The sequence below is a fragment of the Thalia democratica genome, chromosome 3 (assembly GCF_965202585.1).
Source record: "Thalia democratica chromosome 3, ktThaDemo2.hap1.1, whole genome shotgun sequence".
In the NCBI taxonomy this organism is placed as follows: Eukaryota; Metazoa; Chordata; class Thaliacea; order Salpida; family Salpidae; genus Thalia; species Thalia democratica.
Genome location: NC_139167.1, coordinates 27,544,946 through 27,571,996, shown reverse-complemented (window position 1 = coordinate 27,571,996; position 27,051 = coordinate 27,544,946). Strand labels below are relative to the sequence as shown.

The 27,051-nt window shown below is 23.9% G+C and overlaps 1 non-coding gene across 1 annotated transcript; it reads left to right on the top strand.

Annotated features, from left to right (window-relative positions):
• Positions 1–17,051: 17,051 nt before the first annotated feature.
• Positions 17,052–17,124, top strand: Trnar-ccu (transfer RNA arginine (anticodon CCU)). Its single transcript has one exon. It is a non-coding gene; the product is annotated as a tRNA-Arg (tRNA).
• Positions 17,125–27,051: the final 9,927 nt, after the last annotated feature.

Sequence of the window (27,051 nt, the reverse complement as noted above, 5' to 3'; positions counted from 1 at the left end):
TACTAACTAGTAGTTGGTAACTATTTACTCCATTTTCTGTTAAAAGTTATTATTATAGTAGCTCATTTTTAGAAAATATTAAATTTTAAGTAAATTAAGAAGTTATAAATAAGAATCTTAGTCACTGTAGATCACTACTGAAATCTGGTTGATTGAAATAGGCAAAAACAACTCAAACGTTTATTAAAAGGTGTTATATAGTTTATAAGTTAATATTGTTAACAGTAAAAGTTGTTGTTTTAGTTTACAAATTAATTATTCGTATTTATTTAAAAAATTATAACAACATAAACATTTTCCGAATTTTTAATTTATTTCAAATTGAATTTAAATTGTAATTTTTGTTAAACTTATAGAACTTTTTGAAAAGTATTTTCGATTTTGTCATAGTTTTACATATAAACCAGTATCATTTACTAAAATACGTATTAATTTCTCAATATCTTAAACAATAAAATTAACAAAAACATTGGCGAAAGTCTGAAGAACCGAAGCCTAGAAGTAAAGATTTCTAGCTCTGTTTTTTTGTTCTCAATACTTTAGCTATTTGCTCAAGTTGTGACTTATTTTCAATGTCTTTTTATTTCTAAGTTTTAGTTTATTTGGCACTGATAAGCTGTTTGTTATGTTATAATTTTTGTAGGCTTCTTAAATTTAATTTAAATATCTTGCGAGTTTTTTATAAATTCTACAAAATACTCAAATATATTTGGTGGAATATTAAATCAAATTTCTATTTAGCTGAAATAACTAAAAAAAAAAAGTCGAGTGTTTAAAAAATATGGCATAAACCTAAAATAAAACTTTTAAAACAGCCAAATTATTAAAATTTTAAAAGTAAAAACCAATAAATATACATTTTTTACTAGTAATTACAAAAAGAACAGGAAAAAACAAATAAAAACAATTTCCTAACATATTTAAAATGTATATAAATAGTTTTTTTATTATTAGGAAGTAGTTTTTCATACAAATGCACATAAAAACTTCTAAGATAAAGGTTTTTAAGTAAACTGGATTTAGAAGTTTATCTACTTAAAATTAGTTATAAGTTTTTTACTATTTTTTCTAAAATGCATAGCTTAAATTTAAACTCTTAAGTAAACTAAAATATAACTGTAAAAAACGAATTTGTTAAATATTAACATATAAATTTTTTTATACTAATAAAGAAGTTCTTAATTTGTACAAAACACTTAGGAAATACAAGTACAAGAAACCAAGACAATGTGGAATTCTACCCATCAATATAAGATGAAATATTAAAACATGCTTTAGATTAGGCAAACGAAAGTACAAAAGCGTAAGCAAGCAAGAAATGAAACTAATCTAAATGCATAAAAATCAGTATTGCACAAAAAAAGAAGTCTGGGATCATATAACAAAATAATACACTATAATAATAAAGTGTAAGTTGATTGTAATAATACATTACAATGTGAAAAAGATAATAGTCTTTAGAGTTAAAAAAGTGTGTTTAACCATCATTTTCTTATATTTCTTACTCCATTATTAGCGGACATTTTTTTTTGAGTAGTCTGGAAATTGTTGCTTTTATTAATTGCATAATACAATTTTTTACACTTGGTATTTAAATGAACACCAGACATTTGATACGTGACTAAAGTAAATAAAAGCGTGGGTAGAATTTTAATATGATGCCCTTTAATTTTAAGTTTAACTTAAAAGTAGTTTTTAAATTCTAAAAAATAAGATGTGTGAATGAACACTTTTGTAAAACTTTATTCTAAGATTAATATTAAAAGGGTAAACAATAGTCGTTTAAAATAAAACATACAAAACAATTATATTTATTTATAACAAGATATATCGTTTTTCACCTTAAATTTTCAAAAGTACTCTTTGTTATTTACTTCCATTAGTTTTCAAATTAAATATCATAAAAATTTAATAAAAATTTATAAGTGTTAACGTAAAAAAAAATATAGAGTCTTCTATCCATTTTTACCAAACGATTCAATAATAAAAAAGTTTAAAATTCTAATAATCTAAGCTTACCAACCAAACTACATTTTGACTACTGAAGGTGTTTTAAAAATCGCGTAATTAGTACTTAACATTGAAACTATAAATTTAAACTTATTACAAAAGCTTATACAACTGTTAAAAACTTACAAAATATTATAATGTAGTTTTAAACACTTCAAATAGTCTACTATTAGCTCTTTTTTGTATAAACTTTTGGTACAATTCTTTTTTAAATTTTGTTTAAAAATTGAAACAAGATTAGTTGAAAAGAAATACACAAAAAAGTTATTCCATCTGTTTAATTTAGAACTTTTCACAAAACATTATACACATAATGTTGTGCGTTATTTTGTTATTTATTTAAGCAAATATAATATGTTAAGCGTTTATTTTAGACATTTTATGTTTTAAATACTTCTTATTAAGATATAAAATAAAATAAAATAATCAATTGCTTATGGACAAGTTCAAAGTGTTTTACTTTAATTTTTTTTTTGTACTTTTGTAAAATTAAGTTACTTTATGACGACCTTGATCAACTCAAACGTAAATTAATCCGATTATGTTGAGTTCTTAGTTTTTACTATTTTTACAGTTTTTTAATAAATATATTAAAATAAAAAAGAATTGAAATCATTAAATAGGGTATAAAAGTCTTGTAGGAGTAATTAAAAGTTTTAAAACTCCCGTCAGAATTTGTATTTGCCAGAAATTATCTTAAATACTTTAAATATTTTTTTCGATACATTCAATGTCTAAAAATAAATGTGTTACAGATATAAAAACAATTTAATTTGTTTCATTGTTTTAATTATAACACATATATATATATTTACGTACAATGTACATACTTTACTCAAAATACAAATTTTAATAATTTTTTATTTGTGACAGAACAAAACATTCTTTTATAATTTTATTTTATAAAAGTGTTCTTGCAAAATAAGAGTTAATATTTATTTTACTTATTCTTCTTAAAAAAATAATATTTCTCCAGTGTTAAAGTATCTACAATAAAGTTACATAGCTAACTAACTATACACTTATAGTTTATCTAATTTTCGAATTTATAAAGTGTATACTTAACAAATATCGCATCTAGTTTTATTTTAAGTTCTTAATTTAGAACGTCCTAGATTTAGTATTAGATTAAAAGTAAGTTCGGGCTTTACACCTTTTATTTTGTTCGCAAATATTATTGATGAAACGGTTTTAAACTTTTGAATTTTTTAAATGTTCTAAATTTTCCAAAAGTTTATACATATATACAAGATTTATGTTTTTATAATTCATAAATATATTATTTTATTTTTCAAATAAAGATTATATTCTTTATTTTAGTGGTTAAAACTAATTTATATTACAATAACTTGTAAAAGGTTTTTTAGGTTAGAAACTGACTATAAGTAAAATTTAAAACAAATTTTAAATAGTTTGATGACAGAAATACCTTTTAGAATATAAACGGCTTTTAGTATATTTAAATTGCAACAACTAATAAGAAACTCATTTAAAAAATATAATAGTTAAAGCAGGACAAGCAAAAAGTTTTTTTTTTCTAAAAAACTAAAAATATTATCTAGTTTAAACAGTTATTTAAAAAATGATGAGCTATAATAGTGTTATATAAACTGAAAAGTTTAATTACAAAATTATTAAAAAACTTAGAAATATTTTAAATTATTAGCTACAAAAGCTCTTTAAAAAAAGTTATATCAGAAAAATCTCTACTTTTTTTACAAAAACTTCTCGCTTAAAAAATTTATGTTAGTTTGAAAAATAAAACTCAAGTTAAGTTAAACATTTTATATAGTGATAAAGCTTAGTAGACTTTTTAGCAAATAAAACATGTAAAAAAAACCTTTATTTAATACTAAGTTGAACAAAATAAAATCTCATTTTGAATTCAAACATAATTTATTAACGAAAAATAGAACATTCGAGTTTGTCCCAATTTACAACTAATTAACTTCTTTAAATTAAAACTTTTGGATTTAAATTTTAATAAAATAACTCAAGAAATATCAATTGATTTAGAAATTAAGTAAAATTAATTTAAGCATTCTAAACTACAGTTACTAATTACAGTTCTGCAAATTAAAATTACAAATAAATTTTAACAGGGCTTTCTTAAGATAACTATAAACAACAAGTATGACATTAAAACCAGTTAGAAACTAAAATACTAATCGTAATAACAACTTAAGTATACAAATATTGTTGACAATTTTTGTTTTTTTATTAAATTTACTAAGTCGGTTTAATTAACAACCTAATTTACCATCAACTTACAATAGTAATTGTTTAAAATAATTCTTCTGGTTACTATTTGAACTAAATAGGCGTTTTAAGTTGATTTTTGTAATCATAATTATAAAAACAACAGTTATTTAGATAAATAAAACTTTAGGCATGTTTTTTTAGTACTATACTATTAGTATGTTTTTAATAATATTTCAAAAAATTCCTTATTAAAAATTTTAAAAGTTTTTATAAGTCGATTTTACATCGACTTTCAAAATTTAAACCGATTTGCTTGAAAGATATTAAAAAGTCTTGATATAATACTTATTTTCTTTATTATTACAAGGTTTTGTTTTGTGTTTAATTTTAAAAAGTACAATTTTATGTCACTAGAGGCGTTCTCTAGAAGTTGCTACGCTTAAAAAATTATATATAGTTTTTAATACTACAAGACCAACGCATTTTTTGTAATACTCATTATTATATTTTGTCATTTTTGCTATAACTACTATTCTAATACCGAAATAAGTTTACAACTTTTTGATAATACAAACAAAAAACATGCTTTATCTTATTTAATAAACAAAGCCTTTAACTAATCAATAATTAACTGAAAGTTTTTCAAATTTTATTTTTAAACCACAGCTAGTTAATAGTTTCACGCTTAAGTAAAATTATATTTGTTGTAAAACCATTAAAAAAACTTTAAAGACATTTCATTTGATTAGAATCGCAAGTACTTTTTGAAACTTAAGTGAAAAAAAAAGATCTGTGACTTTATAACCAATTTTTTACAAAAACTAGTTCAAACGCATAACTTAGATTTTATCTTAAAATTATTTGAGAGCAGTTAAACGCCATTAGTCAGAGTAAAGTTTAAACACAAAAACATCTGTGGTAATAATATAACATATTTACAAAAAAAAAAAAATTAAAGAATTTTTACCAGCTTAATGATGTAGTACGTTTTCTATGCTTTCAAGTTCATTTTTAATAACTTCTGTTTATAATATATAAACAACTTTTTTTAAGCTTATACTATTGGTTTTATAAAAATAACATTTTTTTTTTATAGTTTTTTTTAATGGCTTATTAATTATAAAACAAATTCAATGTAACACTGTTTAAATAATATTAATATGGTTGAGAGGAGTATAAATTTAAAAAAAACAAGAATAGTTTTTGTGTAATTATATGATAAAAGTGACTCTTTGCACAAAAGTGACCTTTCGTGGAAAAATGATCCTTCTTTTACAGTTTTTTACAAAAATGTCCTTTCATGCATTTTTGGCACTTTCATTTTTTTACAGTGTTAAATACAATACAAATTTTATTTAGTTATAGTATTAGTGTAAAATGTTGTTGTTTTTATTTTAAATAAATCAACTTTTATTAAGTAGCAACGTAAAGAGAAATACAAATCTATCAATTTTAACTATTTTAATACGTGATCAAGTTAAGCATTACTACAATATATCAACATTTTTTTTTTGATGTCATGCCAAAAATCTCTAACCACACTTTCAACAATTACGTTCAACCTTAAAGTAGAATTAGTTAATTACATTTCAATTAAGGTAAAGCTTGATTTTGCAAGCTTGTTGCTTACAAAAACTATTCTTCAAATGCTGTTATCACAAAGCTTATATAGAAAAAAAAGTTTTAAATTTTGAAAGTAATTTCTACCGATTGAAGTTTACATTTAAAATTACTGTTTAAAAGGTTTTGAAAAATATACTTTTCAATACATCTATTTTAGTAAAAAAAATCTTAACTAAGTCACAATTATTCAAACTAGTTGTCATTGATTTTAAAGAAAATTCACCATAAAAACTTACTTGAAAAAAAATGTTTTTTTTTTTTAAAGTTATAATTTATACTTAATGGTTTGTTTACATAAATGGTTTTAATTTTGTATAAAGTAAAATAAACTAGTATAAAAATTATTTTTCTCTTAAATGTAAATTTAGGTGTAAATTTCACTAATTAAGTAGTTTGAGTACTAGAACTAAATGTTATAAAACTTAATACAACCTAAAAGAAAATTTAACATTTGCTAGTATTTTTTTTATAAATTATATACTAAATATTTGCGTACATACACCTGTATAAAGTATGCAACTTTAAAACTAAATGTTAAAAAAAGGTTGTAACACTTGGAGAAATAGCTTTAAGTCACTTTTAAGTATTTTTTATAAGAATGTGACTACCTTTATTTATACTAAACATTTGTAAATAATAAACAAAAAAGTCAGAAATAATAATTAGAGAAATTAAATAATGATATTGTACTATACATGTCAAAAAGTCATAACTAAGAAATTATTTTTGATCGCTTCTACCCTAAATTTATTTATTTAAACTAATTTTGGTAAAACTAAAATTTTACTAGTTAGCAACTTAAAACTTTATGTAATTAAACTTCAAGTTTACGTAAAATCCGATATAAAAGACTATTTTTCTTAATTTGACCAAATAAATGTTTGTATTTGTATAATAAAGTTTGTATTTACCAGAAAAGCTCTTTGGCGGTTTGGATTGTTAAAGTAACGGTTTTGGTAACTCTTAATTCGTAATTCTTATCAAATTAAAATAAGATGGATTATTTTGAATACTTAAAATCTTAAATTTTGTGTAGAGTTATGTAAATAAAAGATAATTATGAACAAAAATAAATTATTATACACATTCGTTTATTTAACATACTTCCAATTTAAACAAATATTTTAACCTAATTATATATAGTTACAATACACAAATTAGTTATATTATTAGATATATATTTTTACATTAGACTTAGTTTTTTGTAAAACTTCTAGTTGAAGCTTTTTATTTTAAGATAAACAAGTAGTAAAAACGGTTAAATGAAACTTAATTACTAAGCTTATTACTATTTTCGTTGAAAACTATACTTTTAATATTACATGTTTTATGTGAAGATTAATAAAATTTACCCTAGTTTTTGAATAATTTATTTACAAACTAAGAAAAAAGTATACACAAGTATCAATCAAGTCTTAATAAAAAGTTTAAAGAAATAAAAGAACTTATTCAAGAAAACTATTTAAATTTTATAATTTTAAAAAGTTAAAATTATTTTTCTAATACTTTAAGTATAAAATATTTATTTATAAAACTAATATCTAAAACAAGTTAAAACTATTTAGCACTACAATTGTTCCACCTTACGCTGTTTTGTTTCTACTTTAGGTTGTAAGTAAATAATCTAATGAAAATTTATCACTTTTGATAGGGTGTTTAAGCGTTTTCTGAGCTTTATTACGTCAATGCGATATTAAAAATGACCTTTTAGCGTTAGTTTAAAAGTTCAAAGAAGTTTATAATTGTACTGATTGGTTTTCCTAGTTTGTCGTTTATTGCCTTTTAAATTGAATTTTTGTCCGTTACAACTCAAGTGGACTTTTGAACTTAAGTAACCTTTTGAACTTAAGAAACCTTTTGAACTTGAGTAACCTTGTTAACTTAAGATTGTCGTTGCCAAAACTTTTAACTTACATGTGGTGGTAAAATATAAATCTGGTTGCATTTGTTTTGATTTGTTTCGTTAGACTCAAGTTTTTTTTTTACTTGCTAAAAATTTTCTAAACGTTGATGTTTTAACGTAAATGAATTTATTTATACGCTATTCAGTATCAAACTTTACATAAACTTTTCAAACTAATGTTTCATACATTTTTCAATCGAAGTATTTTTTTATGAATAAATTATTTTTTTTTGATTTAGGCTAAATTAAAATGTGTTTGTAAAAAAATTGGAGAATGATGGTTTTTCTAAACGACCATTTACAATTATCATTAAAATATTTAATACTTATTTTGTTTTTATTTAACTAAGAATTATTTTTTCGTAACCCAGTTATCACGTATTTAAACCTAAAAAGTTCAATTTTATACAAACTATAGTTTACAACAAACTTATTTATTTAACTGTTTTAAAGCCAGCGCATTTGTTTTATTTTGATTTCTTTAAGTATTTCAAACAGTATATTTTTTGAATATTTTAAATTTAGAGATGTAATCTATTTTTTTTATCAAACTTTTGATAACTATTGCTGTTTTATTATAAGCATAAAGAAGCTACTGCATATGTATTTAATTTATTAAACTGACATTTAATTTAGTTTGAAAACTAACAAAACAAAAATTAAATTACTCTTTTACTTACATTAAAGTATAAAGTATTTAACGTTTAGTTTACCTATTGAAAAAGACATTTTTTAGAATCTGATAAACATTAATTTATAAAAATTTTATTTTGTAAACACATAAATCTAAGCATCATTTTAATTAAAAAAGTATACGAAGAAAAATGTGACAGTTTGATCTAAATTTCCGAAATCGGACTAAAATAGCACTTAAGAGAAAATTTGGTCTGTTTTGATAAAGTATTTTTAAGACGGATCTACGTATGGAATTTTACATACTTCTAGATCGTAATTATTTTCTGTTTATTCTCTGCTTTGCTGGAAAATTAAAACATTTAGATTGTAGTACCTTTTTGTCCTACGATTTACCCAGGCATCAAAACCTAAGCAAAACTAAAAGACTCATAATGTAAAGACAAAAAAGTAGAGTTGTGCCTTCTTTGAAGTTGAACTCCACAAAGTCAACCAATTAGTAAAGTTAAAACTATGTTGTTCTGCGGACTTCTTGTTTTCAGCCTCATACTTGGCTCCTATTATTTATTTGGTAACTATTTGAATGTAGAGCTACTTATTTGTTAATACTTTTACACAATATTAAAATTTTTAAACTATATAGTATAAATATATTTATTATTTGTTTCATATCTAAGCTAGATAGAATTTAAAGACCTAAACTTTGCGAAAATTACTCTTAAAATGAAACATTTTAGAAACATTTATAAATACAACTATTTAATTACCAAATCTAGTTAGCTAATTAGATTATTTTACAAAGTTTAAGCTAAGTTTCTGTATTAAATTGTATTTTGGTGTTTAACTTGAAAAGAATTGAGAAAATTGTATAGATTTATTAGTTTATAATTTAAGAAATTTTGTAAAATTTTTCTTAGTTTTTTATCAGATGTAGTAGGCATTTTAAAACGGTGGTTTAAAACAAGAAAAATATTAGAGTGAAACATTTAAAAGAAACTGTTTATAAATTCTATAAATAAGCCTAAATCCTGTTTTAACTTCTACTAGATTTAAAAAACAATTTTCTGATAAAAGTTGTTACAAAGGAATTTCAATGTTTTAATGAAAAACAAAGAGCTTGTGAGTGTATAAAATATAGTTCAATAACGCGATGAAGTTGTTGTAAATAATGACATTCTTTACAAGAAGCCATCATTATATAAAACTGTTAAATGACAAACTTCTAACATATTAATTTTAACAATATTTCTGCTTTAAATTAAACCAGGAAAATAGTTCTGTTTCAATTCGTCTTATTACTAAATAATTTCTTAAGTCAGTTAATAATACTTGAAAAAATAACTAAAACCTTTTTTTTGTTTCTGCTATCCTATAAATAAACCTAATTTAAGTATATAAGAAGACATTAAAAAAGCATTTTGTGTAAGTTTACACTTTTTTTTAATTTAAAAGTAGAAAAAAAGTGTTTTAAATTGTTTTAACTAAAACATGTATTAAAACAATGTGACATTTATTTTTTAAGCCTAGAATAAATATTTAGTAAGCGATATCAGGAGAAAATGTATACTAAATTGTATTTTTATCAAGAGGTTTAAAAAACGTGATCTACTTTAGCAATAGTACATACTTATGAATATTACTGATTTAGTTTTGATGTTTTTCAAAAAACATCTTGCTACGCTACACTACGCGAGAATGTTACAAGTTTAAACGTAGTTTAAATGTTCAATTATCCTAAAATATATTACGATTGGAGTTTTTGCAGACTTAAAACTTGTTAGTAAAATTGTTTGTAGATGCTTACAAAATCTTTTACATACTTTTCAGACGTGACAGTTTAATGATTAAAAATACAATTTTAAATTTAACATAATCCAAAAATTGCATAATATAAAAGTACTGATAATTAAGACACAAAGCAATTTTATATCAAAATATTTAGCAACTAATACTTTTTAATTCAAATAAGCCAACAATAAGTTTTCAGAATTTTCTTTATAAGTGTATTGCATAAATTGTATTGTAAGTAAACGTTTAATTCTGAAATTAATTGTTTAGTAATTGTTTTAAACACTATTCAATTAACAATAAAGTAATAAAAGTTTTGACATTAGACAGAATTATGTCTAAGTAACATGTTTATTATTAACCTATTAAAATTTTACATTAAAAAACGTATTTAAAATATTGATTTAAATTATTTTATTATTACGAAAAATTTTGAACTATGTACATATATTAATTGCCACAAACTTTTAGTAAGTTAAAACTTTTATGATGGTGTTACTATGGCTTATATGACCTAAAACAGTTGAATACAGAAAAATACTTAGTCTTTTTTGTTTTCACATAGAACCCCATGTTTTGATTAAGTATTTAGATGTTTAAATAAATTACAGTTTTAGTTTTAAACTCTAAAGTATGAGTTTGTCTTTTGTATGCTGTTTTTGTTTAATATATTTTTTCAAATTAGCTAACAGTTGCTAATCTGATTTTGGCGATTGAAAATTATATTTTATCTTAAATCTTATTCTCAATAAAATGTTAAAAGTATTAAACTTATAAATTTTAGTTTATAAAATAAACGTGTGTCAATTTTTTGTTAGATTTTTTTAATCCTAAAATTTCGGAAGTTTACTATATATCAGTTTTTAATATAATTAATTATACTTTATATACAAATTACTTGTCTTATTTAATAAAATTATTTATTTTCTATTATTGTTTTAGAAGTTTTCTTAAATGTATAAAATACATTATTTTTATGTAATTTGTATTAAAAAAAGCAAATCTATCTCTTTTCTGTTAACAATTAGGTATTATTAACTAATTTAATAATTAGATTGATTTGTTATTTTTTTTTTAGTGAGTCATTGAAATTTGGAATAACATTTCATTAAATTAATTTAATGTGTAGATGTAACCTTGATTTATAATAACTATTACTATAAATGTTAATTACTTATAGTGATGTACCGAACCCACAATTTCGGGTCTGGCCGGACCCGGATCCGGACTTTTTTTTCAAATAAGGATCCGGCCGGACCCGGATCAGGACTTTTTTTTCAAATTAGAACCCGGCCGGAAACGGATATCAGACAAAAATTGCAATATCTGGCTGGATCCGGACCCGGGTAGTGAGTCCGGTGCTTCACTAGTTTTCACATAAAAAGTAAAGCTTACATTTGTAGTTTCTAAGTTTTATTTTTATAAAAGCTAAAAAAACTATGAATAACTTTAAATTTAGTATAAGGAAAATTGATAGAAAGATAAAGTACATCACAGAAACAATATCTGGTAGCTAAGATTAAAATCTATTAAATAAGATCAAATTGTAAAAATCAAGGAGGACCCCCCTATAGCTTTACCAATCTAAAATCAATTAAAATCAAGTTCTTGAACAAAATTAACTATAAAATCACAAAATATTAAAAACTTGATTAGCTTAAACTCATTCAAAATCTAAAAGAAAACTAGCCTGAGTTTTTTAAAAAGTCTTAAAACTAGCCTAACAATTTAGTGGAAAATTTTTAATTTTACAACATAGGTAAAGAGTTTCATTTCTGAAGTTTTTATTTCATAGTTTAAATGTAAACAAATGTAAATTAGAAACGTGTTCAAAATGAGCCAATCACGGTAGGTGTTTAATTTTAACTGATTAAAATAACTCTTTTTAATTTACAAAGGGTTTGTTTTTGAAAAAATACTTTTCAGTATGCTCTTTTTTACTAACTAGATCCGAATCGGCCGGAGCTCTGTTAGGATCCGGCCAGAACTGGATTTGGACTTTTTTTATATCAAGATCCGGCCGGATCCGGATATCAGACAAAATAGCAATATTCGGCCGGATCCGGACCTGGATAGTGAGTCCGGTATATCATTAATTAATAGTGAATATGAGTCACAAAAAGTTTAGTTATAGATATTTATTTATTTATGTTTATTTATATATCTATCAAAAAACTAGTTAATCTATTTTTTTCATAGAATGACATTTCTGAAGTATAAAATGAAGAATTGAATGATAACTCAATGGTAATTATTTTTTGTTCAACTCATTTATAAAACTGAGTTATATATATTGCTAATAGGATAAAACCAGACAAGTTTTTTTTTGGTATCCATAAGTTCGAACCTGTTTATTGCAAATATTTTGAACTAATATAATTTGTTTTATTAAAATCAACAACTGGATAAGTTATGTAGTCTTCATAAAAACAGTTTTCTTGTATCTCATGTTTTTCTATGGAAAAATTTAGAACCTCATTTATATCCAGAAAAGTTTCAACAGAGACTAAACTACCAAACTGTAACTGAGACATGTTATCGTTGCATTCTGCAATTATATAAGAATTTAGTTGAGCAAAGCCTTTGTGTGCTTTTGCAAAATTAAACAGTTTGAGTCTGGTTTCATTAAACTTCCATTTTTCTTCAGCATCTTCCGACCCCATTAATATCCTGTGTGATACTTTTAATATGCATTCCATATACTGATTCACCGTAGTTATAAAAGCTTCTAAATGTTTTTGAATGCTTGTAGTGGTGAAAGTTTGTTGATCCATTTTAGACTTAACGTTTGTGCTGTAGTAATTTAGTTAAGTATCTGAAAAAAAATTGTGTGAACAAAGTTAATAGTAAAAACTAATATCTAAACTAAGTATGATGTACTATTTTTGAACATCTTTTTTCATATAAACACTTTTTAGCTTTACCTTTGGAAAACTGATTAATTTTCTAAACATTTATTTAATTAGTTTGCAATAAGCCAGATGTATTTATAGCTGATATGTTAAGTTAAGTGGAATGTTATTTAAAATAAGATTTAAAATTTTTTAAGTAACAATATAAACTTAAAACAATCAAAAAAGGATAGTAGGAACTTAAGCAATTAGTAATTATAAAATGTTGAAAACAATTTAATTTACTTACAGTTAAGCAATTTACAATTATAGACAAATGTAAAAAAAAAATTAAAACAACAAAAATTATAAAACATAACTCATTGACTCCCTTTTTGATCAAATAAGTTTTTATCATTCAAAAAGTTCTAATTGTCAGGATAACAACAAAAACTTGATGTATCAACTTTTAAAAGTTTTTAAAAAAGTCAAATTTTAAGAGATTTCCATGATTTTTGTCTACCTTATGTTGTAAATTTCTTAATTCGTCCCAGAACTTTTAATACTTTAATAAAAACATTCAGCTATTTTATTTAATTAGAATGTATAACTCTTTAAAGCAATAAAATGACTATCTTTTAAAATTTATGTATTAAATACTGAAGTAAGTAAAACAATATTGTAAGTAGAGATTTATTATTGAAAAATAAATCAAAGTCTTAAAAAAAAGATATCATACCTAAAGGTCAAAAGTCATTAAAAACAACATGAGAGTCAAAGCAAACCAATTTATAACTAAAAATGTTTCACTAAGACTTCAAAGAAGTTTGAGTTTTCAGAATGATACAATTAAAAATGTATCTAAATAGTTTAATTATACTTTGAGTGTATTTTGTTTTTTCACTAAATTAAATTTTATTTCAGAGGTTTTCCAGTTTAGTAGAGTATCAGAGACATAAAAATAATAATGAATTAAATTAGACTCAACTTTTTTTTGTATTATATTAATATTTTAGAAATAACTTTGTAAACTCAATATTTAATTTTAAAACGGTAATAAAAAAATTAAAAAATACATTTTAAATAAGTTAGTAATATGTTCTATTCAAAAATTTTTGCAACCAATTAATATAAGTTGTTTTCCTTGAGGTATGCATTGTTTCTAGAAAACCTTAAAGATAGGACCCTGCCTTATGCAAAGGTGTTTAACCTGTAATTTTAAAAACAGATGTATAAGTTTTATACAAACTAAAAGTTATGTCAAGCTATTTAATATTAAAAAAAAAATCTTGTTTCCTAAAGTTTTAAATTATGATACATGTTTTAAAATGCAAATATTGTTTGAGTACCATGGAGTATATTTTTAGGTACATTTAAAATAACAAGGAACAGACAACATTAACAAATCTTTTAAAAACATGATAACCATAGTAAACTATTTCTTAGTGTTTCCAAAAAAAATATTGTTCTGCAATGAATCATGAATTAAATGTTTTATTTTCTTTTCTTTTATTTGCCTTCTTTGTGTTATATTGGACTACTAAATAATTTAAAACCTACTATGTAAATAGTATTTTGTATGCATTAAAAAGTTTCAAAATAAGTTTGTTGGTTTAAGTGTATGATAAAATGTTTTAAAATATGTAAACTTAGAAAATATATTCATTGGTGTGTTATAAATATCTATAAGTTTACTTCAAAGTCAAATAATACTGATTAAATGGTTAAATTATTTTACTTATTCTGACTTATACCTTAGATACTTTAGTTTTGCTAACCGGCTCTTTAAGCATTGCGATTATCAATAGTTATATAATTATGTTTGTAATTAACTGATATAAGTACTTTTAAGTTGTTTAGAAATATAAGACTACTGAGTATCTAAATTCAAAACAAGTAATAGATTTTACTAGCTTAGATGTATTAAGATTTACAAGCTAAGAGAATCTGATATCTTATCTTGAATTACCGAATCATCAGATGTTGTTTCTAATACTACTGAATCTTACTAAATTTTTTAGTTCTTAAACTAAGTAAAGTATTTACGTTGTGTGACTAAAAACTAACATGAATTTATTTAAGTTCTTAAACAATGACATGGTTTTAACTCAAAAGTTTTTGTAAAACTCAAAAAAAAAAGTTAGTTTTTTGATTCTCAGAAAATTAAATGTATCTTAAGTTTGTTTTAATTGTATACTAAACAATTTCTATTATAAATTTATAACCTTTAACAAAAATACTATACCGTAAGACTCAATGGAATTTAGAGATTTCAGAATATTTTTGTTTGTTTTAAAACTTCATCCTAATTTAATTTAAGAGTATACTGAGCTTTCGAGTTTTAGACAAACTAAAACCAACAAACAAATACGCTTGGATGAACAGACAGAATTAGTGCAACGAAATTTGTCAGAATTTAAATTCTTTATTCACAGAAAGTAGGTGATAATATTTAAGTTAAAGTAAGCTAAAAGGAGTATTTAAACAGTCTAAACCCTTAAGTCACAAAAGTTGGTGACAAATAGGCCCACCTAAGGACGCTAATTATAATCCACCTAGAATTGTAAGTATGGTTATTATGAATTTTTATCCTACACTATAACCCATAATAAATATCAAAAATAACCTAACTATTACTGATATTAAAAAATATTAGAGCTGCTCTATATTAAACTAGGAGTGACATATAAACAAACTGTTTTAAAAAATCATTGAAAACACTAACATCTATCAAGAACAATTTAAAAGATAAAAACGTTAAGCTTCAGAATTTACTTTAAATGTTATCAAAACCTTAAAACACTTTCATTTCTCCAAGAAGATATTAAGGAATGTAGAAATTAGTATTACATTTAACAAATTAGAATTTAACTCAAAAGACTGCTTAAAAAAATAACATGTTAAAAAAAATTTACAATAGACAACAAAAAATGCAAATATCTAGTTTAACTCCAAATTAGCAACAGCAAGGAATGATCTCCTGACCAAATTGTGAGAATTTATAAATGTCTGTACTATACAAATGTAAAACTTGCATCAGTAAAACACATGACCTTGCGAGCTTTCTCTTAAACACTTGGATGAACAAAAACTTTAACTCAAAACTTTCCATTAAGTTTAAACAGTTATCAGTTAAATATAAAATATCATGTTACAAAGTCCTAAAATATTTACAAAAAATCTCATAGGTTGTTATGATCAAATCTAAGATATTGTAGACAAATTTAATAAATTATAAAAATTAGCTTAAAAGTCGTATTTGAAATTAGAAAAGAATAATGTTGAATTTTTTACACCCACATGTTCTATAAAAAAGGGGAAACAATGTTTTTGTTTTATAATCTTGACATCAAAGTTTTGCATTACTTTTTCTACAATCGTTTCCTTATAAATTTACTATGCTTATAATTTTGAGCATAAAAACACATTTTGGTAGTAAATATAAACAAAAAAATTGAAATACAGCTTTAATAACTTGAACAATTATTCTAAAACAAAAATAAACTCTCTGCAGAAGAGAAAACCATTGTGTTACATCAGGGTTTCCCAAACGTTTTTTTTTAATGGCGCTATGAAGAAGATTGCTTAAATTACTACCATTAAAAACAACTAAGACATATTTTTTATGATGAATATCTAGTGTAAGTTTCAAAACTACCATAAAAAGCACCTGAGACCTTTTTTGCTCTTCATCAACAACTCCTGAATATATAGTGTAAGTTTAAATTTATGGCCCGCTGGGTATCTGTCATTGCCAACTTTAGGAAATCTTTTTTCACATTAACTTGGTTTACAGTAATAATAAATAACCTCTAAATCACGAAAATACTTATAAATTTAATAACAATACCACGTTTGTTAAACGTGTGACATGGTAAACACTATTTGAAATGTGTAGGACTATAGTATTCAAAAAAAAATTTTTTTTAGTGTAGCTTTTCAACAAAAAAGACATAATACTGAACCTTTAATACTGCAATGCTCGACTAAGCACAAAAGTTATCTTGTTAAGCTTAAAAGTAGCTTTGTTTAAATTTGCTGCAAAATCTAATCTATCAGTTTACTGCGTGGCTCAATGGAGAAGGCGTCTGACTCCTAATCAGAAGATTCCGGGTTCGAGTCCCGGCGTGGTTTTTTTTTAATTTTAAAAGAAACTTAGACCTAGTTTTTTTTGAAGATAGTTATTAGTTATGCAGTTTGAAAATAGTTATAATTAAGAAAGTAATCAGCAAATCTGTATCTTAAAAACTTTTACTTAAAAATTCACTGAGTTTTTAAATTTGAACGTAAAAATGCAATTTCGTAGAAAATATTTAACCTATAAGTTAGAATACAACTATAAACAAAAAAAATTTCTCCGCACACTATTTAGCAAAAGTAAAACCATTGGCTTGCATTACTATAGCAACAAATAAAATTTTGATATACGAAAATGTATGACAATACTACGTTTAACTAAAGTAACCTTTGCTAAAATATTTTAGACTATAGCAGGCACGTAGCTTGGTAAGTTTCTGCAAATCTGCACAAACGTATACTTTTATATGAAAAAAACTTGCTTTTGTTTCAATTTTTCAGCTTAAAGCTCTGCTTTCTTAGCTTTCGGTATTCATTAAAACTGAGTTTTACACTCCTAAGAGTTAAATTTGACACAAATGTACTCTTTAGCGCATTTATTGTAGTGAACATTGAACAAATCAGATACATCTAAATTAGTACACATTTAGCTCATTAACAGTTTCAGTTGTAAAAAGCTATGTTTAAAACTTCAACAGTGTTTTAATTTCTTTCTTTTTTCTCAGACTATTCAAACCACTTAAATTCAGTAACGCACTTGTTTTGGTGAGTTAGTTGTTAGTGTCTTAGTGATAAAACGCTATTGCTTGAGAGTGTTGTGTTCGCATCGTACACTTGTACGATGACGACTGTTTTTTATATAACTTTTAAATTGAAGTAGTTTATTTATACAGTTTGTTGTATTTTTTATCGCTTTTTCTATTCATCGTTATACAGCTTTTTGTTTCAAAGACTCGATTTCTTTATATAAGTTTATAAGTATTTTAATAATGTTACTACTTAATTAGGCTAAGCTTAAATGATAGTCTAAGGTTAGTTCGCATTTCATAAATCGACTTAGCTAAATATTTAAGCTAAGTCAATTTTAAACATTTAAGTAACCGTCACCGATATTGTTATAACGCGTTAAGTCAGTTAATATCCAGGTTCGCGTATCTAAGTAACAATAATACATCGGGATATCGGCAAATGGTGACCCTAAAAATTTGAGCACACACCTTAATCAAACCGTAACTTCTTCTTTTTTAATTTCTACTTTTTTAGATGATGACCCAAAATTTGTTTAAAGTTTATAAAGACTTTAACAGTATAGCACAAACAAAGTCTGCTAGTATCAAATATACTTTATTTTAAGCCTAATAGCTGCTAACTTTATAGGGACTGGAGGAAATTTAAAGAAGACAAATATAATACAATAATTGCAGAGTTTTCGTCGTCTGATCCCCCCAAACCAGTAGCTTACAGATATGACTGCATGGCCCAATGGAAAAGGCGTCTGATTACTAGAACGAAAATTCCGGGTTCAAGTCCCGGCGTGGTCTCTTTAAATTCTAAAATCTGTATAGACTTATACTTTTTAACAAAACTTATTTTTCTAAAGAAGAAATAAGAAAATAAATATATTTAAGAAAGTGATCAAGAAGTTTGTGTTTTATATGCGCAATGCACAGACTTATCTTTCACCATCAAGATCATTTGTTGAAATGAGTAATTAAATTTAAATAATGGGTAAAAAGCGTGAATATTTTTCCTTTGAGAGGTGTTTTTATGTTAACTAAAGTTCAAAGTTTTATAGATAAAAACTTAATTTTTAATCATAAACGCTTCATAATTTTTTATTTTAAACTTTGTTTGATTAAAAGAAATCTCTCTCAGAATTGAACGGTTAATGGTCAGAAATTTAAATAAGAAAGTTTTACTAATTTGTTACAGTCAAAAAAGTTTAATAAAAACTTAATTTCAATTAAAAGTTGCAAAGCTTATTAAATTTTGTTAGAAAAATATAAAAGCTGTACAAATACTTGGATTGTTTTCATATGTAGTCAAATCGTTATAGTATTTGTAATTTTTAAGCGTCAAACACTTCTTGCATTGTTTAAGAAGCATTTTTTATCTTTTACACAGTCTTTTAAGATTTATTAAAGTTTTGTTTTCAAAGATAAAGCTTCTATCACCTAAGATGCACAACGAAACTAAAAAGTCAAATTAGAAAAAAGTAGAAAAAACAAGCTACAAAATGCTCAGAAAAATTAAAAAAAAAAATCATTATGATATTTTTAGTATTAAAAATCTTAACATAGTATTTTAGACTTATATTTAAGCTGTTAATGTTTTTACTATTTAAGCATCATTTTAATCTAAGCTGTAATGTTTAACCTAAAGCATACTTTTCGTAAAACCCAATGCTTATAAAGTATTAATGAAACATAAATTATGAACTACCAAAAAATTTGTTAACTTAAAGCTAAATTACTAATAAAAGAATGTTCTAAAAATAATAGTTTAATACTTTTTAAATTTTTATATATTGTATTAATTTAAGAATATGTACTTAAAATTTAAGTAGTTTTATCGATTATATTAAGTAATATTACAAACAACATCATTTAAACTTTTATAAGTACGTGTTATATTGCACAACTGGACTTATTTTTAAATATAACTACATTATAGTTAACTTGTAGTTAGTTGCTATTTTTATTTTTCAACTTTTTTGAATAATATTTAATATGATTTTGAGTGTATAAAACAATAACAAACTAATAAAAATGATTAAATTGGAGTACCATATAAATATTTTAATTGTATATATTCTTATTATTTTTTAGTTTTTGTTGATAGTATTATTCATCTAAAGTTATTTACAGAAATTTTTAGATTAGTTAGATAAATCAAAAGTATTAACTATATGGTAAATTACTCAATGTGAGTTTTACGTAAATATAAAAAAAAATTAAAACTGCATCATCTGTAGTTTACTTACAAAGTTACACTAAATATAATAAACAGTGTTTTTTCATACAGACTTTAACATAAAAGTATAGATTTTTTAAGCTAGTCATGACCTATACTTAATTAGATATTTTTAAACAAGATCTACAAATACATCTACGAACAGTAATATTCAATTACAATTTTGAATATTTTTGGGTAGTTGATTCGTGTAACTAAGTTTGAATAAGCTTACAAAAACTTTAAGATTCTATACTTATAGTTATAAACATATTAATAAAAAAATTGTTACTTTTGTTTAGATTTTTTTATACCAATATAATCAAACCAAAACTTTAAACATTTCTCAAATCTATTTAAACACAAAGTTTAACTAGAAAAAAACTGTAACTTTTGATAGTTGTTAACTTATTTCTGATCTAAGTAATTGCTTCTTGGCAATTTAATTACTTTAAGGGTATATATAATTTTAATTTAATTTATTTAAAAAAACATATAAGTGCTGTTTTTAAGAAGAAAACAAAAACAAAGTACAAACGTTTGGTATAGACTATCGGCGAATTATTTTCACAACTGTTTTACTAAAACTAAACTCTTAAACATTTTTTATGATCACTTTTTAATTATACTTTGATACTATTATAAACCATAACAAGTATTTTCACTCATAAATTTTTTTTTATCTCAAGTAAATTATTTAAAAAAAGAAATTTGATATTTACAGTACAAGTTTTTTGAATAAAAATTAAATAATCTTTCTAACTATATTTTAATATTTGTTTACTTTTCTGAAAAAAAAATGTTTATTAGTCTTTATCATTCAATTTTTCTTAGAGTTTCATATAAAAGCACACAAAATGGCAAGCGAAACTGAAACTGATGAAACGTTTGAAGTGTTTTCAGATGTTAAAGGCAGTCAATCGATTGAAACAATTTCAGAACGAAAAGTAAACCTACCAACTGAAATTATTTTAGAAGAAAAAATTGACCAATCAATTGAAGTTCTTTCAGATGAAAAAATTGATCAATTAACTAAATTTCTTTCAGAAGAAAAAATAGACCATCCAATCGAAATTGTTTCGGCTGATAAAGTTAAACGAATAACTGATACTCATTTAACTTTAACAGTTGAAAAAATTGGAACAAAAAAAACTAAACAGGTTTTAGTTGTCGATGATGCTTCATCTGGTCTAGATTCTGCAGCAATAAAGACTACTAAAGCTTCTACAAACACTACAGTTCCAACTACAACCCAAACAACTCAGCTATCTACAGTCATCAATAACATAACAAGTGATCCTGCATCTGTCACTACTACAACTACAAGTAAGACTACAATTGCTTACACTGCTTCTACAAGTACAATCACAACTTCGACTGAATTTCCAATTGCAATGGACACAACTAAATCATCTCATTCATCTAATGTTATCAACAATACAAAGTACGAAACAAACCGTGTAAATAATAAGACTACAGCTGTTCAGATTAATACAACTTCGACTACAAACTTAACAAGAGCAATCAAAATTAACGAAAAATCTTTGGTTGACATCAACGTAACTGGTTATACTGACTCTAATACTAATAATTGTACAAGGGTGACTACTGCTACAACTGTAATTCCGGCTGACACATCTCCAAGAAACTTTATTATCGCGGGCGGAGCAATTTTCGTCTTCTTCATTCTCCTAGTGATCTATTTCGCGTTCAGAAGGTCGAACAAGAAGCTCAAGAGGAAGCTGGAGTTAAAAAGAAGACGAAATAAAAATAAAAATGTAGTGGAAATGGAAATGGGAGTTTATGAAGAATTTATAAAAGTTTATAACAAGAAAAAACCTACTGACATAAAAGATGTTGATTTCATTGAAAATGTGAATGAAGTTACTGTAGTGTAAAAGAAACTGGTATATAGATTGTTAAACACTGTAAAAAAGACTTTTTACAGAAAAATAAAAATTTTGCCTTAAGATAAGTTACATTACGTAGATGTTTCTTTTTATAAAGCAGATCTAATTAAGATTATGTAGACTAGTATCAATAATGGATAATATATAAGATAATAAAATAACATATAAAATATAACAAATATGTAAATTTAGTTTATAAAATTCAAAACGTTGCCAAACATTACTTATAATATATAACAACCAAAGAGAACTAATAAAAAGCCTACGTTTAAAAGTAAAAATTCGTGAATATTAAGTATTTACAAAAATACATATATTTCTAACAAAACACTAACAATTATTATGAAATAATATTTAACATAAAATGATCACATAAATTTAGTTGTTTTTACCAAACTAATTTAATTCTGACAACGGAAAAAGTTAGACATCATAAATTAAATAATTATTTTTAGTTTTTTATTTATTTACCATTTGCAACTTAGTATTAATAGATTATTCATTTTGTTTTATATTTTATTACACAAAGCTTTTCAAAACTATACGAGTTTCATTGTCAAGTGATAAATTTTAACTAAAATTTGAGAAATTTTTTAGTAAGTGAACAGCTTTGAAAAATAATTTTAAATTATGACATACGAATAAATTCAAATAAATACAAAATATAGAGATTTAGCAAGTAAAAATAAAGATATGTTTATTAATTTTAATAACATTTTTTGTGTTAATATTTTTATTTTGTTTAAATTTTTAATTGTCGATTTTTTGAGCTTCAAGAAATTTGTTGTTTTTGGACTCTATAAGGTTTTTTGGATACTGATTCTTAAGTTATAAGTTTTTTATTTTTGTAAGTTCATCTTTAAAAGCGGTACAATTTGAGCATATATTAAGCGCTCTGTTTAGATAAAAGTTTATTAAACTGAGTTTCCAAGATTTAAGACAAATACTATTATATTGTATTATTAGAATTGTGTCTGTTGGTTTTCTGTACACATTTGTGTGTAGTTGGTTTGATATTTGTTTTACTTCAGTGTCGAAAACAACAAATTTCTTGAAGCTCACAAAATTGACAATTCAACATTTAAACAAAATAAAAATATTAACACAAAAATGAAATGAAAACAAAAACCGAAAACTACTCTTATTTCACAACAGTTTATGTAGGTAGTTGTTCGATAAGATTCCAAAAACGAATAGCATTCATATTTTAAAAGCACAACATTAATATTAAACCGGCCTACACCAGCAAAAAAGTTTCTGACTACTTCAGCAACAAAAGTAAATGCTCGGAAGTATTTGACGCAAATGTTATTTATAAATACACCTGCTCTGCAGATCAGAGCATCTCTTACATTGGAGAAACATCACGGCAAATATTCCGACGAATTACAGACCACTGCGGAACAAATAAAAACAGCGCAATATTTGAGCATCTTGTTAATTGCACACCCTATCAAAACTCTGACATAGTTCAAAACTTTAAAGTTTTGAAACGATGTAAGCAAAGCGAACTCTACAGCTTGGAATCAATATTGATTGAGGAAGAGCGACCTTATCTAAATCCGCAAATAGCATTAAATGGAAACACTAAATTATTAACAATCTATTAATAAACATATCTTTATTTTTACTTGCTAAATCTCTAAATTTTGTATTTTTTTGAATTTATTCATACGTCATAATTTAAAGTTATTTTTTAAATCTGTTCACTTACCAAAAAATTTCTCATATTTCATTTAAAATTTATCACTTGACAATGAAACTCGTATAATTTTGAAAAGCTTTGTGTAAAAAAATATAAAACAACATGAACAATTTATTGATATTAAGTTGCAAATGGTATATAAATACGTTCAAAAACCTTCCTATAATAGTACTTATGAGAAGTTTTTTATCCTTTTAGTTTTATCAAATTGTAACGGTATTCCAAGTTTTAGTTGAAAACTGTTTTGATTTTAAGAGAAAATTAAGAGTTATTGCACTTACAATTCTTGCCCGGGCAAAGTCTGATGAAACAAAAAGTGAGAAAGAGAATAAAGAGAATGAAAGCGCATTTTTCTTTTATGACGTAAAGAGAATAAAAGAGAATAAAAGCACATTTCTCTTTTATGACATATTATCAAAACTGGTTGATGCAACGATTTTAATGTTTTCAGTCACAAGAAGCTGATAGGCCAGAGAGGTGTTGATCACCGCCAGGAGTTGGAGAGGCTGCTTACAAGATAGACATTTGTATATTAGTATTGAGCTGTTTTATAAAGTTTTAGTATATAGTTATAATTGTACTTGTTAGATTTAAAGATTGTTATTTAAAGTAGGTTTAGTAATTTTCTTATTGTACATTTTAATAGCTTTTTTGATTTTCAAAAAGCGATTTATTTAAAGCATTTTTTTCAATGGCAAGTATAAAACTATTTAAAATAAATGACATATTTTTATAGTTCTTGTATTTATCAACACTTGCTTTTGCACTTAACATTTAATATTTCATAAAATATTATTGAGTTTTTTATAGTGGTTAATCGACAGTATTTTAGTAGACAAATTACATATTTAATAGTTCTTGCAATTTTTACAATTGGTTTTGTGTTCATTGAAGTTCGTTTAATAAAGAAACCCACTCAATTGTTGTACCTGGTTATTTATAGTAGTACTGATATTTAATAATACTAGGTCTAGAGTAAAGTGTTAATTATGTCAAATTCTTATAGTAAAGTCACACTCAGATTAAGTGCCAAGCTTAAACGTACTAGGGTAAATGAACCTTTGGATGTTGGGTCACCAACACCCATTGGTTTTAAAATGAGTGTTTTAGCTAAAAACTTTAAAAATAATATAATTTGAGAAAAAAATATTTCAACCGAACTTAACTTATGTTATTGTAATTTTTTTATACTTTTTGCTTTAAAATATTTTAAACCTTTTATAATCAAGAGTTTACAAGTAATTTTATTTATTTATGTAATTTAATTATACTTCAAAGAATATATATATTCATAGCACTAACTACTGTGCTGTTGTTGTTATAAGAAGTAATTAGATTTAAAAGTAAACGTTTGTTATACCTCAAAATAAAAATTATAAAGAAAATTTTATTGTAATTTGTTTTAATTATAATCGACTGCTAACTTAAAGTACTACTATAACAAAGCAATATGAAAATTAAGATCTTGTTTTATTTAGTTTTAGACTAGTTTTTATTTGTTAATTATTTTTCACCTTTTATGTCTCTTTTCAAACAATAAAGTTTTGTTATATGTTTTAACTATGATAATTGCTTTAAAAATAAAAGTTGAAAATAGTTTAGTACATATGTAGTATAATGGTTTTTTTAAATGAAATCTATAAATACATTATAAAAGAAAAGTAATAGAAATTCATGTTTTTTATCAAACTTACACACTTGTACTAAAGCACACTACTTTTGATAATTTCTTGCAAATTTATGTTAAACTTGTTAAGTTGTTAACAAAAAAAGTTAGTGTCAGTTTAAGTTGATGTTTATATAATGACTCTTAAAAGAAAACTTAATTGTATTAAAAACAAATAAATAAAATACTTTTGTATGTCATTTATATATCTTTTAAGTGCAACTTCATACATCTAGAATGTATAGAGTTTACTGAGGCATATGTATTTTTCAAAGTTTTTTGTAAAATTTTTGTTTGATTTTTTAAACCAAACGTCAACATATTATATACATAAAACAATATACAATGAAATTTTATAATTGTGTTTACACCTAGCCTTCTTACATAAAGTTTTAAACAGTTTAATTAAACCAATTAAATACATCCAAATTGTAACATTTTAACGCATTAAAGCTTTAATTTGATAAAAAGCTGTATTGCAAAATTGATTCTAATGGAAACTGTAGTTTCAAAATTTAAAATAGTTTATGTTACAAAAGTTTGCATAATTGTTGTTACTATTGACTACTAATTACTACTAATTAATTATTGTTACTATTGATTTTGAATACAATATAAATGTTTTTGAGTTAAATTGTGATTTTCTTATACTTATTGTTTACAAAAGTAGCAACACATAAAGAGTCATAGGGAATGTGGAGCAAAATAAATTACCTTGTATACAGTTACCACTCGTACTTCAAAATTCAATTTTTGATGTATTAACATAACTGCATATTTTCAGATTAAATTCTATGACATTAGAGGTAGTTTAAATTGCTGTGTTCCCGCTAGGACGTTATTACGCGTCATTTCAGACGTTTTTTTTTTGCACATTCGTAACTTTTTTGAGCTAGCTACGTCCTTGGTACACATTGTTAAATTTATAACAGCATTATATGGTAGTATTGTTAATAATATCATCATAACTTTAAGTACGCTGAAACCTAAAAGTTTTTTTAATTCACATTGTTTTGTGTCTGTTTTCGCTAATGCTTATAAATCCTATCAAATATTTGTTTAATTAATCTATACAATATTAAGAATTTGTAAAAGTTATGGTTCAAAAAACAGCGGCATATTTTTATAAGGTAAAACAAAAAATAAAATAAAAACTTAACATAAAATCTTATATTTTACTAATTTACAATAGTTTCTTAACGAAACACACAGTTACTGAGCACTTTATAAACACTCAACCTACGCTTTTTTATTGAAGTCACGTACCATTATTTGTTTGTTTATTTTTTTAATTAATAAAATTAAAAATTCATTAGTCTGTAGAATTTATAAGGTAGAAATTGATATAAAATGTATCAAAATAGGCATTTCTGATAGTTTAAAACAACTGATTACCCTAGCATCAATATAACAAGTTTTATTTACTACAATATGAAAACTAGAATTACAAACAATTAAACAAAACGTTTTTACGTAATTTCATACCAACTCAGTTATATATTATATTAAACTTCATTTAATACCTATAGTTTAAAAAAGTTTAGAACAAAGCTAGTGAGAACTTTATAAAAAATCTTTTAACGCTTTTATTCTTTGAATCACTTTTCATATTTTCAGTAGAATTTAATAAATCTAGTATCAAAAAAAATTTAATTAAAAACTGCAGCAACTAAATAAAAAGTGTTTATCTGTACTAAAAAAAATATAAACAAGAAAATTATATTAAAATGTTGTTGAAAAAAACACTGATT